We start from the raw sequence: 19971 nt of genomic DNA on the forward strand, positions 1-19971 counted from the left end.
CGCACACACACACACACACACACACACACACATGCATACGAAACGAAAGGGATGAGAGAGACGGCACGCACGGGCGCACACATGCATGCGCGCGACCACACGATACTACCGAGCTTACATCCGAGTTCATTCGTGCACATAATAAATACACACACGACTGTACATTCATGTCCCTCACCGTTTCATAGCTGTCACAAATACATACACATACACGCAAAATACACATACATATTATTTCGATGCTTGCCACTTTGCCACCCGCGTTTTCACTATACTCGCGATATGTGATGGGAAACGAATGAATGAACTCCAGAACGAGATGTTCGCACGTCGCACCAGGGCGATCTGTCGGTGAACAGCGCGGAAGATGCCGTTTTTTACCTACCCTCGTAGCTCCCGTTCGTGTTTCCACCAGCACGATGGCCTCAGGAGAGTGCCTCTCGAAGCACGAAGCACGTCCGCGTGCACCAGCGGCGCGCGTCACGTCACGTCACCAAGTTACGGTCGCTGCTACGCGGTAGTCTTTACCGACCGGGAGAGCAGCGCCGAGCGCGGTCGAGACAGCGGCGACGACGACGACGACGGCAACGGCAACGTCGTCACCGCTGCTATCCGAGGACGCGAACGAGAATCGAGCCGGCGGCACCGAATTATTGACATCGCCGTCGCCGCGTACGCGACGTTAGAACGTATCGCACGACGATTCCCTTCGTAGGTGCCTTCTTTCCTTCTTTCCCTCCTTCCCTCTCTCTCTCTCTCTCTCTCTCTCTCTCTCTCTCTCTCTCTCTCTCTCTCTCTCCCGTGCCTGTAGTATCACTATCGATGAATCTTCCTAGCTCGCGCGCGGTATCGGTTACTCTCCGATTCGATTGCTCAACTGAACCGCCTGCGACGAGCCGGAGTCGTATAACCGAGGCAGCCGACCACGCGCGCGCATGGACACACGTATACACGTAAAATACACACACACACACACACACACCACAAAGAGAGAAAGAGAGAGATTGGCATACGTCGCCTACGTTCAAGGCACCACCACTACCGACGTCCCGCTGTGTGCCTCCCCCTCCTCCTCCACTTCTTCCTGCGCCTCCTTCACCTTCACCTTATCCGACCGCGCTGCCTCCTCCTCCTATATTTCCACTTTTACGTTCGTGTATCTCAGCGGACGTGCACGCATACGTTTCACCAAATCACTTGGCAAGCCAAAAAACGACGCGCTTACGTTCATTCTACTCAGATAGTTCCTATATTCACGTATTTATACATACACCATGCGCGCGCACACGTATGCACACGCAGGTGAGAGACAGAGAGAGAGAAAGAGAGAGAGAGAGAGAGAGAGAGAGAGAGAGAGAGAGAGAGAGAGAGAGAAAGAGGAAGGGACACGCTTGCTCCCACTGACAGTTGCTATATCTCGACGACGTACGCATGCATGTACGTATTGTACGTATGCCCGCGTCCGCCTCCACGCACGTATGATTCCTGGCGGGGCGCACTCACATGGACAAATGCACTTGCGCGCGCGATAGGCGCACTCCGCACGCAGCGCAAGCTGTTTTACACGCCACGAGTAACAACGGCGCGGCGCGACGCCGCGGTGACTCGTCGTCGACACGCGCGACCGTACCGTATATGCGTGTACTCGCCCGAGAGCCTCTAACCCGGAGCGGCACACACCTACGCACACACGGCTAACCATCAGCGGTCCGTCGCCACGGCTTGCGAGCCTCCCAGGAGCGTAGCCGCTCGTGCAAATGGTACCATTACTACTCCGCTATAATCCTTATTTTTTCTTTATTGATAAATAATCAACTGTTGTTTCTGCTTAAAGCACATTTTCGCCGGAAATTACTTCTTTACTTACAATTAGTTTGGAGAAATTAATTTTGATTTCCAAAAAATAAATATTGATTAATTTTCTCGCAACGACACTCGTTAGTATTGAAAATAAAAATGATATTTTTGCAACAAAAATATTTACGGGTACGCGAGTAGTTTTCCAAACGATTGGAAAAATGTGTAGTTTTGATAAAATATATTTAACTCAAAAAATAATAATAAAATCTTTTTCTGTTAATTTCTAAGCAAATTACCTGAAAAAATTTAACTCGAGATATAATTATGAAGATATTTATTATTTATCACGCTAACTTAACTTTCATAAAAGAGGAAATCCAATTAAAATTTTTTTTTATTACATCTTACAAAATATATAAATACATTAAATAAAAATTAATAACAACATTAAATTCATAATATTATCTTGATAATTCTCTTACATGACGAGAAATAAAGTAAAAATAAAAAATTATTTGTCTGATTCACGTATTCATAAATTTAATCAGTTATTACAGAAACAAGATTTTCAAGAAAATGTGACGTAATTTACTGTTGTTTGACTTATTCATCGTTGCATCAATAATTACATTATAATAGATTACGACAACGGATAGAAAACGGACAAGTTTTCTTGCAGACTGCGTTACGTTATGCATGTATTTTTAGCGAGACGATTATGAATCTCATATCTTTTCGCTCCGTCTCTACTTGTCTCTTTTTCTCTCCTTGTCTCTCTCTTTCTCTTCACGAGCTGATTACACACAGCTGATAGCCTCGCATCGGCAACTAATTGCTAGCTGGATCGCGACGGATGCTATGAATCACACTGGTAGACCAGGTCATATGCTATTTCGGAGTCTTGAGTTTCCGAATAGTCAAAAGAATAAGAAATCGAATCCAATTCCGCTTCTACTTATTGCCGTTGTCGTAACATACAACAGAGATCAGCACCTTTGACATTCCGCCTCAATTCTTTATAATATTGAATCTTATTGTAGCCCTCACTTTGGCTTTTTAGACTATTATGTTATTATTCCTCTATAGTTTATTTTACTTTAACTTTTTACATTTCCCATTCTTCCATATTTATCTACGTTTTATCGTTCTTGTAAAAAATTTGATTTTCAAAATAGCATAAATATCTATCTTCCTGATCTCGAGATTTTTGCACGAAAAAAAAAACGCAGTTTCATGGCCTTATTATTCCACGAATTTTAAGAAAATCCTTTTCCTGACAGATCACACTTTTGAAGAATTTATAAATCAATTCACATAACACATGAGTTTTGTTTCTTGTTGAGCATTTTTATCTTTCTTTTTTTCTTTATTCTAGGATATCAGAAATCCTCCTTCCTCCCCCCCTCTCTCTGTAGCACTTCCTCGTAGGAAGAAATCTGTGTTTTTGTTCTTTGTCAAGTATAGCGGGAATGCAATATTAAGATCGATGAGAGAGAGAAAGACAGACAGAGAGAGAAAGAGAGAGATAGATAGACAGACAGACAGACAGACAGACGGAGAGAGAGACTTATAGATAAAGTAGACACATCTGGCGTAAGAGTGGCCTCTCGTACGCTGTGCGTAAACGCTCGGGACGCTCGTGCACATCACGTATACTTGCATGTCTACACACGTTCGCTATCTGCATAGTCAAGCAGGGGCGGTCGTTACACACGAGATAGAGCGCCGTAACGGATGCAGCAACGAACGTACGAACAGAAAAATAAATTCATAATAAAGAATATATACCAGGAAAAGTAACACATAATAATGTGGTAACTTCTTACCTTAGGAAATTTTATTATCTGAATAAAAACAGAATATTTAAAAAGAATAAAAACACGTGATAATTAAAATAAGATACATAATTAAATAATTTTAAGTAGTAAAATTAAAATTATTATATTAATTCCACAATAAAGAACATATAGAGAAAAATTAAATAATAATAAAGGACTCTTCTTATTTTAGAAATTATTTCAAAATATATTATTAGAAAATGATAAAATATGATATTAAATATATAATTAAATAATTTCGAAAATTAAAATTATATAGAGAAAAATCAGATTAGCTCTATAATAGAGAATTTTTTATTTATATTTTTATTTTATTTTAGTAATCAACTAAATGTGATAAAGCTTCCAAAATGATCAGACAATAAAAAACTGATCGAGGCCGTATGCGGCCCTGCAACCGTACACATTCGTGTGTGGATGGAATAAGAAACGGAAAAAGAGAGAAGGCGTAAAGAAAAAGAGAAGAGAGCATGTGCGAGTATGTATGCGTGTATATAACCAAATCAACTAGCTTCATGTATGCCAACGTACAACAATTGTCGCATATTGTCAAACGGATTCTCGGAATTTTCGACGTCGGTCCAAGAATTATCGCGCGCCAATACTCTCCGACGGTATCGAAATGCAAACAGATACTGAAGTAGTAGATAAACATAGAACCGCGATTGTGCCGTTGAGCCAGACTCGCACGAGAAGTGCATCTCCTCTTCCGCAAGATTATTACGGGACCGATTTGTCAACTCTGTAACGCGTCCCAGTTTATACGGGCACAGGGTGAGTCTCATGAGAACAAATTTACGACTGAAAATCGAGCCAGTTCAAGACTGAAGCAACGACAAAGATTACACCAGATAAAATTCTGAAAGAAACGTTTTCAAAAGGGACGTTCAAAAAAATGACACAAATATCCCTTAAAAAGAGAGAGAGAGAGAGAGGGGGGGGAAGAGATAAATAAACTAAAGAAATTACATCGAAACGCTGTGTGGTGTTTGTGCTACTCAATACGGCACTGATCAGTGAGATGCTGTTGAATGGGTTGCGGCCTATTGGCTGGTCTCAAGTCACGTGCACACCGCCTAGACATTCATTCTCCCCTCGCAACTGGTCCGCGTATAATTTGCACACGCATGCCTTGACTGCGCGCGAACGCCGCGCGCCGTCGCCGTCGCCGTCACCGTCACCGTCGCCGTCGCCGCCACCGTCGCCGCCACCAATATGACAAGCCCGTTCTACATAGAAGTTACTCTACTCGTGAAGGTACATACACGAGCACCTAAACAGTTAAGATGGATTCGAATAAAGAGCACGAACAAATGCGTACGAACAAACTCCCACGAGCGCGAAAATTAATATCAATCAAATATTTCACCCCTCGTCGCGCCTGCGTGTGTCAAGAAAACAGAAATTGTTCGTGATTGTCCTTTTTAGCTTGGTCTGGATCCACCTTTATGACAAGCTGGATAAGGGGCGAAACGCAAAGAGATCCGCAAATCACCTATACGATGCCACGAGAATGCGTTAGAAAATTATCCGTAAATATAGCACGCGGCCTTTTAACCCTTATCCTTACAAGGGACGCGAGTTTATACGAGGTTGTTACTACTCATAAAAAAAGTATATCTATAAAATTACATATGAACAAATACGAAGTGATTTTTGCATTTTGCAAAAATATATACGTAGAATTCTACGTTAACTTGTAGAAATTTGAGAAATCGAGTCCTTTTCTTTGAAAATTACGCGTATGTCAGAAGTCGATTACTGAGTTATTTCGCGCGATCATCATATCTCCCTTAGGATCTATCAGGATGAATTCGAGACGATTTGCGGAGTCACGATCGGCTTACCGAAGATTACGAAGCGGACGTGCGGCGCGAGCAGCCAATAACAAATTATATTACGTCGTGCGTGCCTTGCTTATTCCGTACATGCGTGCGTAGGACGATTACGAGTGCCCATGACGTGCCGATTCTCTTTTTCCCCCTCTTTTGTTTTTTTTTTCTTTCATTACTCGTTGCACACCGCGGGCGCGTGCATATCGATTGCTATTTAAGTTGCGCGACTAACCAGTAGTGGCCGCGGATCGCAAAAGGATCCCAGAGTTGAGTTGCCATCGCACATCGGAGGATCGTTAAGAAGCCGCCAATGCTCAAAGCACGTAACAGTCGAGTGCTTGTTCGTCGCTGCCGTTGCAATAGCCATGAATGAATGAAAAGTCGCGAATAATGAGAGACAAAGTAAGTGAGAAAAGGAAAGAGAGAAGAGGCGGGAATGAGAGGGGAAGCAGGATTGAACGACGTGTGGCGATGCAGCGTGTAATCGCCGCCGGTAGCATCCGTTTTTTTTTTCATTGGACACAAAATGATAACATAAACATTAAAAAAAAAAAGAGAAGCGATGAAAGTAAACAAAATTTAAATTATAGAGCAGAATAAAGAAATTCGACGTTTTCAGTTATCTGTCAGTCTAGTATTAATATTTACGAGTTATAAGCATCACCGCTACATTTCGAAGCAAAGAAAAGAAAAGAGGTACGCATCGATTATTATTTATTGTTAGCCTTTTACCATGATTATCTGCTAAAGTCAAAATGTCTCATGTAATTAAATCGATTTTTTTATTATTAATAATTACTTTAATGCTAATATTATGTTAATAAATAAATGTTGTAAACCTCCCATATTATCGAACAATTGATCGCAAAAAATATCATCTTAAATAATAGCTTCTAAATAAGAGCAAAAGACAACTTCAAATATATAATGCAATTATAAGGAATAATTTCTTCCAAAATTATGAAAAAATAACACAGTCTGAAATAAATATGTTATATACTTGGAGCATGTCTCTCGCGATCTCTTATAAATTACGAATAAAATAAATTCTCAATCAATAAGTTCCGGATTTAAATACGAATAAAATTGTAATTAAGTGAATCTTGAAGAAATAATGAGCTCACTTCGTCTAAAAATTGTAAGATTCGTTTCGAGCTTGAAATCTCATCCGGATCAAACCTAACAAATCACGTTTTTCTCAAACTACAGAATAAGTTTCAAGTCTGTTAAGATTCATCCTTTTCAGGAGTAGAAGAAGAAGAAAGGCGAAAGAGAGAGTACAACGTTGCAAACGCAAATGTGTCGTTAACGGCAACAGACATTTCGACTGCCACTTTAAACTGACGTGCTCACGTGCCGCGATATAATGACAAAAAAGTGGAAAAAAAACGAGATCAAGGAAAAGAGAGAGAAAAAGATAACTGACAACAGCCGGTGTTTACGGTCGTCGTCTTTTCGAGTGGTGTTTATGGCGGACCTCACGCGGACTCCGTTAACTTATCTTAACGAACGCTCCGCGCGAGAGTACGATTACGCTCGCATTTATCTCGATATCGCGAGAAAGATGATGTCAGGTTCCTTAATGCGATTTCTTTTTTTATCATCTTATGCGCTTTCCTAGTAACGGCACGATTTCGCATTTAATAATCCCGTAAAACTGTATTAGAACTCAAGTCGTAATCGTCGATTAACAAAAGTGTATCTCGATTGCAATTTCATATCGCTATCTGCATGTCTTCGGCGAAAGAGAGACAGAGAACGATAAAAGTACTACTCGAAAAGGTATCTCTTTGAACAATCGTGGTGTGGTTGATCGGCAAGTGAACGATTGTGGTAGAAGACAGTCGATCGTCTTGTTGCGATATCGCCTCCGCACCCCGTAATCAGTCGCGCGGAAGCCCAGACTGCCCGGCAGCAGTACCACCACCCCATCTCGTACGCTATTATTATAACCGACGCAAAATCAATCGAAAGTCGCCGTACACACTTGCGTCATCCGCGTATCTCCCCCGTTTTCGCATGTTACTCCGCTTACTCTGCGTACTCGCGCCGGTTAACATTCGCGCGGTTCGTATCATCATTCCCGCGCGTTCTCCAAGTTACAAACTTCGAGACATTTATAACTCCCAGATGTCAAAATTGAGTGTATGAGAATACATTTTATACAGATAATCAAGTTATACTTCCTTCCGAGTATCAAAAATCTAACCGGATCTCGCATACTAAATCGGATCGAAAAACTGATTTTTTTTTCTTTTTCGAAAAACTTTCTCGCAGAGTTGCATAATATTAAAATTCTCTAAACTATCAAAGATACTGTAGATCGTTTACCTTAACCGGTGTCTCGAATCATAGACTCGTCCTCTAAATCCCCTCAACCTTCGCTATTGTATGAATATTTATAAACATGGAGAGGATTCAGTTTTTATGCCAATAATGAAAGTAATAATAAAATATATACCTAATTTCAAAGATTGCCTCAAAATTATGTACAACATGTAATTGTACAAGTTGCAGTTTACGTATTTAAAGGACAATTTTATTAGTTTTACAATTTTATACTATAATCCATTAAACCCTAACTCAACTAGCGTTTCAAACGTATATTTTAAATTAAGAAAATTAAACTGTGTTGAAGCAGGACTTTGGTCTACACATTTTAGTACGTGCTCGTTTTATTTTCTTCGACTAGTTGCCAGAATTGCTGCGCGAGCGAGCATAGGAAACTGGGATCAGTATAAGCATGGCAAGATAACTAAAACCAAGCATAAAGACACTGCATTAACGAAAATATTGAATATTGCGCAAACTTACGAGGCCAAATTGTCGCCGATTTGTTTCCGACGACGAAGAGTAAACACCATATTACTAAAACTGATGCACAAGAAGCAATAAAGAAGCGAGATCGCTACGCAATCTGACAAATCACGATTAAGGTAGTAGTATCTTCAACAGAGAAGTCACTTTATTCATTCGAAATCAATTATTCTTTTCATGATAAAATAAATCATTTCTTTTTATAATATTTATACGAAATTCAAATACGTGTTTCAGAATCCGTCGTCAGATTTTCTTTTTAAATTTCTTTGCAAATTACTGCACAAATATACAATACAATATACAAACGTGACATTCAATTATTAGAAAATATCGTTCTGATATTACCCCTTTAAATTATTGCTAATAAATTTCTCATAAATATCGGTAATTTTAAGTGCTTTCTGTCTTACATTCGCTAACAGATTGCTTCAAGATTTCTTCAATCGAAGGTCAGAGTTTCATGAGTAAACTGTCGATCGAGACATTGATGAATATGACTGCTCTTAAGTGAGTTTAGTATGTTAATTAAATACTACATCATTTTTCTCGCGTAAAAACTCACGGACTCGTATACTCACGGCATGGACTCGTGCCATAACAGAGAAGAGTTTTTTCGAGGGAACGGCTAACGCAGCGTAATGTCATTTGTTTAATCACCCATCGAGGGGGCAGGAAAGATAGGTATATACCTATGGCGGCACACCTCAATTGAAACGTGTGATCGAAGTGTACTATGACGTTCGAGGTGTACAACACCGAGGGAAAACTATTTTCACCGCTCGCCATAGCACGGACTAAGCAAGTAAGCAAGCAAGCTTTAAGATGAAATATATTCACCTTTAGTAAATATTGCGCGAAATATTCCTGTTCTATAAGATATATATTGTAAAGAATCTGCGTATGCACAATTTCTGCAATAGAACTTTTGGATAATATGGAACGTATACAAATAGTAAAATTTTGTAATAATAGAAATTCTATTATTGCTCATTTTGTATTAATATTAATTCCGTGTATATTTCGCATACAATCTTTGCGTATGAGAATTTACGAATGACAAATCCTATGAGTCCAAATAAAACCTGCATTTAAATACTTTCATCAATCTTTGTGTTCTTCTGAATTATCGTTTATCAGAAACCGTTTAAACACTTTCATTAATCTGTATTTTAAAATTATCGTTTATCACACAGAACAAAATTTAGATTTAAAAAACAACTCTATTATATTTTGCGATCATAGAATATTTTTCTTCACATTACGCAAAATATGATATGAGTGCATGAATGTAGTAAGTATAATTTCGTAATATATGTATATCATTTTGATAATAATATATATTTACTTTTATAAATGCGCCTTTATATTTCGGTCAAAACTTTGTTAAACTTTGATAAGTATAATCATCTTGAACATTTGATAATTATAATTCAGGCATTTGTTTCAATTAGATACCAAATAGCCGCGCAGAAACGCGATATCGTCACTGTCACAATTATATGCTGTTTTTGTTGATATCTTTTTGCGCGATCGCAAAATTGATTATGAACGTATCGTCGGTTTATAACTGCACAGAGTGAAAAAACTCATCGCCATTTTATCAATTTCAAAAAATTATATCCATGAACTATTCGTGATAGAAATGCACTGGAACGAAAGCACTGGACAAAGATTAAATGATATATTCCAACAAGAGCAGTCGATATTTTTAAGTATAACATTTCACTCGAAATAGTAGATTAAGCGTGGTGAAGCTTGTTTCACGATAACGTAGAGTCGTCTATTGAAAAAATTTTAGCCGAAAAACATGGCGATTTAAACGTAACAAATTTAAACGTAATTCCGAGTGAAAAACATAATTATACAATGCATGTCGCATTTGCTGACGTAAACGCTCTCAACTATTGACACGTCACTTAAACGTACTCGAGTACGGCTAACGTTCAATCGTAGTTTTTTCACGAATAGTAATAAAGCGTGAGTCATAAGGAGGTATATACAGCAATCGAGTTATGACTACCTTCTATGGAATTTCCGCTCCCCTCACTGCACAAGTCATCCATTGATAAGAATATTGTCATGCAAATTTTATTCATGATAGCGTATTTACACTGAAAATACCGTCAAGTCTTTCAATACACGGAGCATTAAAAGTTTGGCACAAATCCGCGCTTGGCATCGTATACCAAGATTTTTTTTCCAATAATCTAACTCGTAATGCGAGAATCTAGTCAAATAGCGTCACATACAATTAATACAATTTTTTTATAACAAATAATTTTATTAATTTATAACGTAAAATCGTAATAAAAAAAAAAACTTTTTAAAAGTGTAAAAAGTATAAAGACGATTACTGCAATTTCGTACCTCGAGCAATTTTTGTCTCATCCGCTTATGTTACCATAAACAATTATATTATCATAAACAATTAGATTGAAAAAAATAGATTGTTTCACTTTATTCTGTCGATTTACCTCATCATAACTCTAATATCATAATTATAGATATGGATAATCAAAATTTAAAAAAATACCATCAATGTCAATTATCTTATTATCGTCCACACATAAAGTCCGAATTTGTCGATATCAACGCGCGCGTGCGCAATCTTGTTTTATACAAATCAAATTTTCATTCTCTAACAATAAGGATGACACGGCACGGTTCAGATCAAGTAAAGAGCGTCAGCAGACACGAATGAACTTGCTTCAATGAGTATACGGAACGAATAGTACAGAGTTGCGAATACAAACGAGTCGAGAGTCACATCAACGAATATACGAAGAGGTTCCACTCTTGTCGGTGCGGCAAAGGAAAAGCGCTCATTACATTCGTTACACGTTTGTTTGTGATCGTTCGTCCTTGCTAGTTTCGGATGATTCGAATCCGCCTTGACACGCGGACGATATTCACGTACTTGAGACACGAGCGGCACGCTCGTATCTGAAAATATTTCATTCAATGTGCCGTATGTATGGCATGTGCCAAGCATTGACCGTGGACAACGCGTCTAGCGCACGTCTATAAGTCAAGTCTGTTGTCTATTAAAAGAGTGCTCGGCTGCAATCTTGCGATTACACGTACCTGCCGTGCGCTTGCGACGCACCACCCGTGCAGCGTATGCGTGTGTGTACATGGCGGTACGCGCTTGCGCGCGCGCACACACGTATATATATATATATATATATATTATATGTATCCGCAAGCTACGGCGATTGCGTGTTCGCGGGCGTCTCGACGCGCTTCCTCGTGGCCTTTGTGAAGCGTCGCCGCCCGCCCGGTTAGCAACAGATTTCACCAGGATCGGATGAGCCGTCGAATAAAAAAGACTCTGGCACCCTGTGGCCTAAAGAAGAAAACGAGAGAGAGAGAGAGAGACAGAGAGAGAACTCTTTTTAAACACTTTTTATTCCGAGCGAAGATGTGGACAAGACGAATTGATTCGCGAATACGAAACGAAGAAAATGGGCATACACGCGTCTCTTGATAATTCTTATTTAATTATCTTTCTGATGAATCGATGACGTTTCGTAAAAGTCGATCATTATAAGAATACGAACATGAGAAACATAGCAGCTTTTACAGAGGATACGTTACATTTCGTATGCTTCTTTTTTTTCTCATATTAAAAGATGTAAAAAATCGATTCGTCAGAAAGACAATTTTAAGTAAAAAGTATTGCAAATAAATATTTGTTTAGATCTTATAAATGTAATTACTTCAATACTTTTAATGTCATAATAAATTTTAAACTTGACAAAGTGATTTCTGGGATGGCAAAAAATAAAATTATAAAAAATTTTATTATTTATAAAATGGGAAAAAAATATATTATCTTCATTAATTTAGTTTATTACCTATTTTAGTATGGAATAGAAGCTTTCATTACTTTTTATTAGAATAGCATTTTACAGCTATTTTCATTATTCAAAACCATTAATTTCTCAGCAAATATAATTAATATTTTATATTTATTTTGAAAGAATAATGTAAAATGTTCAAATATATATTCATATATATAAAATTTAATAATTTTATATTATATATATATATAAATTGGCTATTGTAACATCTAATATCTAATAAAGGTAAACATGTGGACAAAAAAAGAGCTATATGTATAAACATACATTAAATACAATCTCTCTCTTTCCCAATGAAATATTTTCAATTTAAAGATGCGCCATTTAATTTTAATCATGTCACCTACAAGTGTCAAGTATTCAGGTACAGGACATTCGCTCGTAATACTCCAAAGTACAAAATGACATTGATTGTTTTAGCTACTACAGGTATAATGCTTTCCGAGAAACCGAGAGACGTCGCGCATCGTCTCACATCTCGTGTCAAATGCTCGGCACAATATCGGAACAAGTAACGAACGGTGTCTAGCGCAGATTTGGTTCTCGCAGAGATTCTACGGAAGAATATACACCTCGCTACTCGATGCGTCAATGTCGTCAGTATTATCGCACATGGTGAGATTGCGACCACCTAGTTCGTCGCTCGTGCGTGCTGCATCGGTGACCCGTGCACAGCGAAAGTTCTTTTGTTTGCCGATGAATCAAGATCTCATGCGCTTACGTGATTCGCATTTGCCAAACGCTCTACATAAGGGCAAGAAACGTATATATAATCTCCGTTTGATATTCGTACGTTAAATGGAACCATCATCCATCTCTGCACAATTATTTCACTTTTAAAATCATTTTCCAAATAATGACTAATACTTTATATACAATATATATATATATATATATATATATGATTTAGACAGTTCTTTAAGCTGTATGAAAAAAATTCTTTGCCAAAATAATATTTTATTGTAATTGTTAACAATGCTTAAAAACAACAAAATTAAGTATTTTTAGTAAGATGTATTTTTCTCGAAAAAAAATATATATATGTACATAAAATAAATAATTAATAAATAAATCATATATTAAATATATTTCTCTAATTTTTTCCTATAAAATTCAATAAAATTCAAGAGAAAAATTTTATGTTTGTAAAAATATTGTTCTACTAAAAAATTTTTTTCTAGTCTGTTTTAAACAACTATCTGATTGTAAATCTTTGTTTATACACATTATATATATGCTTGTTGATACTTATGTTAAAACAGGTGACGTTTAATGTAAAAAGTAAGTTTAATGTAAAATATAAAAGCAAGCTTGACTATCGTGCTTAGCGCGCATACTCTGCACAGGTCCGCTTTTTCTCTCTCATATCTCTCTCTCTCTCTCTCTCTCTCTCTCTCTCTCTCTCTCTCTCCTTCTCTGATTCATCCGCGATGCCGGGGCCGAGCTCTCATAAACGCGTTCGATCCTGTGGAGCTCACGTGCCGTAAATTATTCGGTGAGAATAGGAGAGGAGCTGTGTCGTGACGCATGCGCCAAGACGCTGTAGAAATTAAACCTGCAGTAAGGATCGTCCGCGATCCAAATAACTTGTCACGAAGAAACAGGTTTCTACGGGGGTCGCACACGTGCGTTCGTGCGCGCGTGCGCGCACGCACGAATAGACGATGGTGTGTACATTGTATAGATATTTGCAAATAGACTCTTGATTATTCTTCTATACCGTCGTACTATGAATTTTTCTGATAAAACGGATAATCAATTTCTCAAATTCCTTAAATCTAATAAGCTCTATTTTATATATATATATATATATATATATATAAGTAAAATGTTAAAATGTGATTAAATCATTATAATAGTATTAAATCGTTATAATCAGTATAATATAATTTTATCATATAATCCGATCGAAAATAAGACATGTCAAATATTAAAAATGAATATGTCGAAAATTTTAAACCTTTACTTATACCACGATATTAATAACTTCTTAATTTATATGTAATTACAGATGTTATTATGATATAATTAGATTAAGTAACGTTAAAGTATGAATTATTTGCAAAACTAAGTCGAGATATTAAAATCAATTTATATGGCCATTTGTAGTTGCGGAGTCGAAATGTAGTGAAATCTTTTCGTGTGATCCAGAAGCGAAAGTCTCAAAGTAATCTAATCCACGGCGTTTACGCGCAATTAGCGGACGATGATGTTAAGTTGGGTGGCGATACGAGGCGAACCGCGAAACGCGGCCACAGAAACGGATAACGATCCGCGCGAGTATTTACGTCGCCAGTTGATTAAAACGATTCCGACGGTCGTCTACCTTCTGCCCTGATGTCTATTTTCAAGTGGATTCCGTATAACTCGCGCGGTTACTCGACGCATTTACATTTCGAATTTATAATTCACACGCATACACAGTACACACGCGCGCGTGCGCGCCCGCACGCACTAACGCACGCACGCACTAACGCACGCACGCACGCACGCACGCATGCCACATCACGTCACGTCACGTCACGTCACGTCACGTCACGCGTGAGGTTTCGCGTCAGCCGCGCATAACACGGAACCTAATTGCATTTTCACCTACGCCTTCAACCGGCGAACGTTCGTTTCTAACACTTTTCCCTTTTTCCTTTTCCTACCTTTCCCCTTTCCTCTCTCGCCTTGCCGACGGTGATGACGAAATCGAGTAGCCAATGTGCTTCGAAAAGATTGAAAGAAAAAGAAATTACTCGCCCCCGGTCGTGTGTCGTGTTGAGCGTGAACCTATACTGATTGTAAATTTGTCCTGACGATACTTTGATTTTGACTAAACAATAAATGTTAAATAATTATTAAATCACATTTATTTATTTATTTGAAAAAAGTAACGGAAAAGTTTGTTTCAAGTCTATAAACACAAAAATTTTGATTTTAAATGAGTGATTATTTATAATTATTAGTATATAATTTCTGGCGATTATACATATATGTGCGACGTAAAAAATAATACCATAACTATACATGAAATCTAAAACTATTTTATATACATACGAGTATACATAATCTTGATTGTATTTAAAATATTTACAGTAGGCAAACTTGTTCGACTTATTAATTAAGATTATTCAAACTCATAAAAATCTAGAAAATCATAAACAAAATTATAAATATGTTTGAATTAAGATATAAAGGCACATAATGTGTTTGTGTATGTTTATGAAACAAATTTTTCTGTTACTTTTTTAAAATAAATAAATAAATGTGATTTAATTATTTAATTTGTTGTTTAATCAAAATCAAAGTATCATCAGGACAGATTCAGTACAGGTTTACGCTCAACAAGTACACGACCGGGGGCGAGTAATTCCTTTTTCTTTGTGTTATACCTTATTTCTATCCTTATAGTTCATCGAATTAAAAAATTTGTTTTCTGATACAAATAAATTAGATAATAAATAATAATATACTGTGTTTGTTCAGCAGCTTGTTTCAGAAGAACAAGATTAATTAGATATTTATGTTACCTTGCAATGTAACATAATATGATGTGTCATTTTTAATTTAATATTACATTTTAATCCAGGTCGTGCTGTTGCGCATCACGTTATCAGGGGCGACGCGTATAATTCCTCGGCATCGACGCAACAAGAGACGCAATCCGCAAGAGTGAATTTTTCCCATTGTGTTACGCGAAAGCGACTCTCGCACGCAACTCTTGATACAAAAGAGAAGAATCGGCTGAGACTCATGTGGCGCGCCGCGCCGCGCCACGCCGCGTGCAACGCGATCGACGTAACGCGCATTTCCCTTTCCCTTGTCAACCTTATCCGCGATTCAACGACGAACGGAGCACATGTTTGCCGTTTCTCGCGGATCGTCGATTTCCCGATCGATCAACCGACGAATAGACAATAAGACGCGTTTTTCACGGTGATCAATGCGATCCGATTGACTTGGCCGTGAAGATCATCGTCTCCTACTGATCCCTCCTAAACAAAGAACTCTAACTAACAACACACGACGACCCTGACTTCGTTCTTTATTACAATCTACAGTATGAATATAGAAAGACGTATACGTATCTTAGGTACTTGGTTGCGTTCTGCGTTGTAAATTTGTATGTCTATAATTCTAGACTAGATTAGAGATTAGAAAATAGAGTTAATTCTTTTTTTTAACTCATGTATTGATTGTATTATACAAATGTCATTATTATTAAGAAATTCGTTTTGCCCCCACATTTAACGATGGGCGTATAAATCCTCGCTTTGAAAATTTTCCAAGGAATTTTTCAATCCAAAAATAAAAATAAATACAAAAACATACAATATAGCGGTGAAAGCGCGCGCTAACAGTAAACTAATAACTGACGTTGAAAACAAAAAAATACGAAACGTTCGCGCACAATTGAATCTTAGACTTGTCCTCCTCCCCTTCTCCTCTCTCACCACCTTTTTCAGCATAAGAAAATTTCATCCTAGGTGACGGAACAACAGAGGAACGCCGGGTCGCGAAATATTACGGTATACAAGACGGCTCGCAGCAACCGCGCGCCGCGCATTCACGCGATAATAATGCCTCCGGGGGCCTCTTATCGATGCACCACGTTAAAGAGCCGGTGAGCCAGCGTGCTACTGGCCGAAGCCGAAGTAGCGTATCGATTCGCAGACGCGTCGTCGTCGTGTCGCGACTCGCGCGTGATTCCCGAGGGATGAACTCGCGCGCGCGGAACGAGCCGGTGTAACCGCGCAAATCCTAAAAAGAAAATCCATTTCGCGGTTTTCTCCGCAAGATCCTCGATCATCTTCGGCGACGAGACAAAGTCGTATAATAAATGCGAAAGGGGTAAGAATTTATTTAAATCATATACCTACAACGCAAGTGTGTACATACGTAAGTACAGAACTGTGAATTAAACGAAAAAAAAAGTGAAAAAGAGAATCTCGATTCATTTCGAAATGTAAAATCAATTGATTTCGATTCGGAAAATTTTCGAAAGAGTCGAGGCACGTTCGCTTGACAATCTTATTTAATTGACTTTTCGACTCTAGCGTTTAACACACACCGATGGAATAATTTTTAACTGTTTTACAAGAGTCTCTATCTGTTTTACTCCTCTAACGAGTCCTGTGATTTCAAGGTAACATTACATATTTGTTTGTCGTTTTTAACTTCGGATATATGTTGCTATATATATATCGTTAGGTGCCATAGTGACCTATTTTTGAAAACGCGCCAGTTAAACAAGTGAGACAAACATGCCGGAGAGGCGGATACGTATTCAAAATGTCATTGTAATGATCATTTTTCCTTCTTTTATTTTTAAAAACAAGCACCAATCTCACGATGAGAACAGTTTCATTTAATTACGTGCAAAACAATTGGCCACGCAAGACTCTCTCTGAACATTAACTCCTTTTTCATTCATATAAACAAACCTCCGGAGAGGCAAGATTCATCTGGCAGGGAAAGGACAAAGAAAATCGCTTGAATCTTCATTCTTTGACATTCATGAAAATAGTTGATAGAAGGTTAAAGAGTCGCGTCCCTTTCGTGCGCGCAATGACGAGGAAGGTAACTACCCGGACTCCCTCATTACGAGTATAAACATTTCTGTCACCGGACTCCGAACCGGAATGGTCGAGTCCTGTAACAAGACGGGGCGCGCGGCAGAGCGGGATGAAAGGAGAAAGGAGCGGAGGAGAAGGAAGTAAGATGCGAGCGTCCGTGTTTAGAGAAGGGAGAGCGAGGAAGGGAAGAGGAGGAGGGAGTCGTAAAATCCTGAATACATTCTTTACCTGTAGGCTAGACGACGTGACGATCGCCGATCCGAACAAAGACGAGGAAACCGGTGCTTTAACTCGTTGCTATCGCTATTGCTGTTGCTCTTGCTGTCGCCGCCACCGCCGCCGCCGCCGCTGCTGCCGCTGCTGCTGCTGCTGCTGCTGCTATCGTCGTTATCGTTGTAGCGGTTGTAGTCGCTAACGAAGGAAGAAGAAACGGAGGAGGAAGAGGAGAAGGAAGAAGAGGTGGCCAAGGAGGTGACGGAGGAGGAGGAAGCAGAGGAAACGGGCAAGACGGGCAAGGAGGTGGAGGAGGAGCAGCAGACGATAGGAGCTGATACACTCGTCGTTCCGAGCACCACGACGGCGCTGCTGTCGTCGCGTAGCACTCTCTTCGCTTGGAAACCACTATCGTAGCACCACCGCACCTTCCTCCATGTTGTCTGCACGCGAATTCGATGAAGGGCGCCACTGAGCATTGACGCGCACACACCAGGAAGAGAGCCACGATTGTGTACCGAACCGCGGAGGAAACACAAGCAAACGCGCGCGGGACACGTCGTTGGCTTGACTGCGAGCAATGTACATATATATATGTATATATGTATGTAGAGAGGGGGGAGAGGGGAGAGAGAGAGAGAGAGAGAAAGAGTGAGGGGAGGAGACAAGTAGCGGACGATGGGCCGAAGGATGAAGAGGAGGCAGGGTAGGAAAAAAGAGACAGAAAAAGAAGGAACAGGAGCGGCAGGGAGAGAAAGAGAGATCGTAAATGATACACTCGCGATCACGTCACGCGTCACACAACACTGACTGCTGTCCCGACGGTATATTTCGTATTAAAAAAAAAAAGGTAAACGTTTACGTCAGCGTTTACGTCGTTTCACCGCGGACTACACGCGCGGAAGGCCCGCTCTCACCCGACTAGCGCCGAGAACGAAAGAGAGATAGAGAGAGAGAGAGAAAAAGGAATCTATGACGTGCCGACGATCGCGGCTAGGCGCCATTTACAGATACCCGTACTAGCACCGGCGCGGCGCGCAGCGCGGACTCTCCCGTCCCGTCCACTCTCCCCACCAGTCCGACTACTCGCGAGCACCTCTCCCCCCCCCCCCCCAATGCTCAGCGTTCGTTCGACTCTTGCTTCTCACTCGCCCTCTCTCTCTTCTCTCTCCTTGCTCCGCGCCTATGCTCGGTCTCTTTCATTCTTTGTCTTCATCATTCGGCGCTGCACTTGCTCTTCGTTTCTCACTCACGTTGTTCACGTCGCCTCGCGTATCTCTTTCGTTACTTGCGCGTTCCTTCTCTACGTTGAAACCAAATTTAACTGGCTCCTCTCACTCTCTCTCTTTCTGTCGCGCGTGCGCGCGCGTTTCTTCTCTCCGCTCACGTTTCCCGCGACGGTCTCTCCGTGCTCTCTTTCCCTTTTCCACACATTCTTCCACCGATATGCGTTTCTACTGTACCTTGAAGTGCACGAGTAGTCTCTCTTTCTCTCGCGCGTGCTCGCTCTACGTCGCACGTAATGTTCTATCTTCGTTGCACCGACGCGACGGTTCCGTCCGACCTATCCCAATTACAACGAACGTCCTTGAGGTGACTAACACCTCGTCGCTCGCAACTTGCGAGAACAGTGACGTATATAGGCTACGACGCTCCGCGAAGTGCGGACGTGTATGTTTTCGTTACCGACGTATGTAAACTCACGCAGTAGGAGAGAGGACAGGTGGACGCGACAATATTCACAACTAATTGTTATTACCTTATATTAGGTACGTACTTTTATCCTTCATACGGTATCATTTCAATTGTTGTTTTCACTTGCGTGTCAAGTGGCTCTCTTGTTACACACACGTACGTCGGTACGTAAATATAGGTATATCTTTCGTTGCTTTTGTAGCGACTAGAGAAAGAATCTCATAAACGACTTTTATGAAAATCAGACGAAATTAATTTACGTAGATAATGTCAATATTACGCGGAGCAAGCGGAAGAAGGAGCCACGCGACTTTGTTCCTATATATATTTATTATAATATATTTTT

At 39.6% G+C, this 19971-nt stretch overlaps 1 protein-coding gene across 2 annotated transcripts in view; it reads right to left on the reverse strand.

Annotated features, from left to right (window-relative positions):
- LOC105459116 (protein capicua homolog) overlaps positions 1-18951 on the reverse strand; it is a 46094-nt gene extending 27143 nt beyond the window's left edge. The window contains exon 1 of one of the 2 annotated variants that reach the window (XM_011704855.1): positions 17946-18951. The gene's annotated coding sequence lies outside the window, so the exon portion shown is untranslated. Of the gene's footprint in view, positions 1-385; positions 486-17945 lie in introns of those variants that run through there. The other variant, XM_011704856.1, reaches the window with a different exon arrangement.
- Positions 18952-19971: the final 1020 nt, after the last annotated feature.

The sequence above is a fragment of the Wasmannia auropunctata genome, unplaced genomic scaffold, assembly GCF_000956235.1.
Source record: "Wasmannia auropunctata unplaced genomic scaffold, wasmannia.A_1.0 LD334208.1, whole genome shotgun sequence".
NCBI classification, from domain to species: Eukaryota; Metazoa; Arthropoda; class Insecta; order Hymenoptera; family Formicidae; genus Wasmannia; species Wasmannia auropunctata.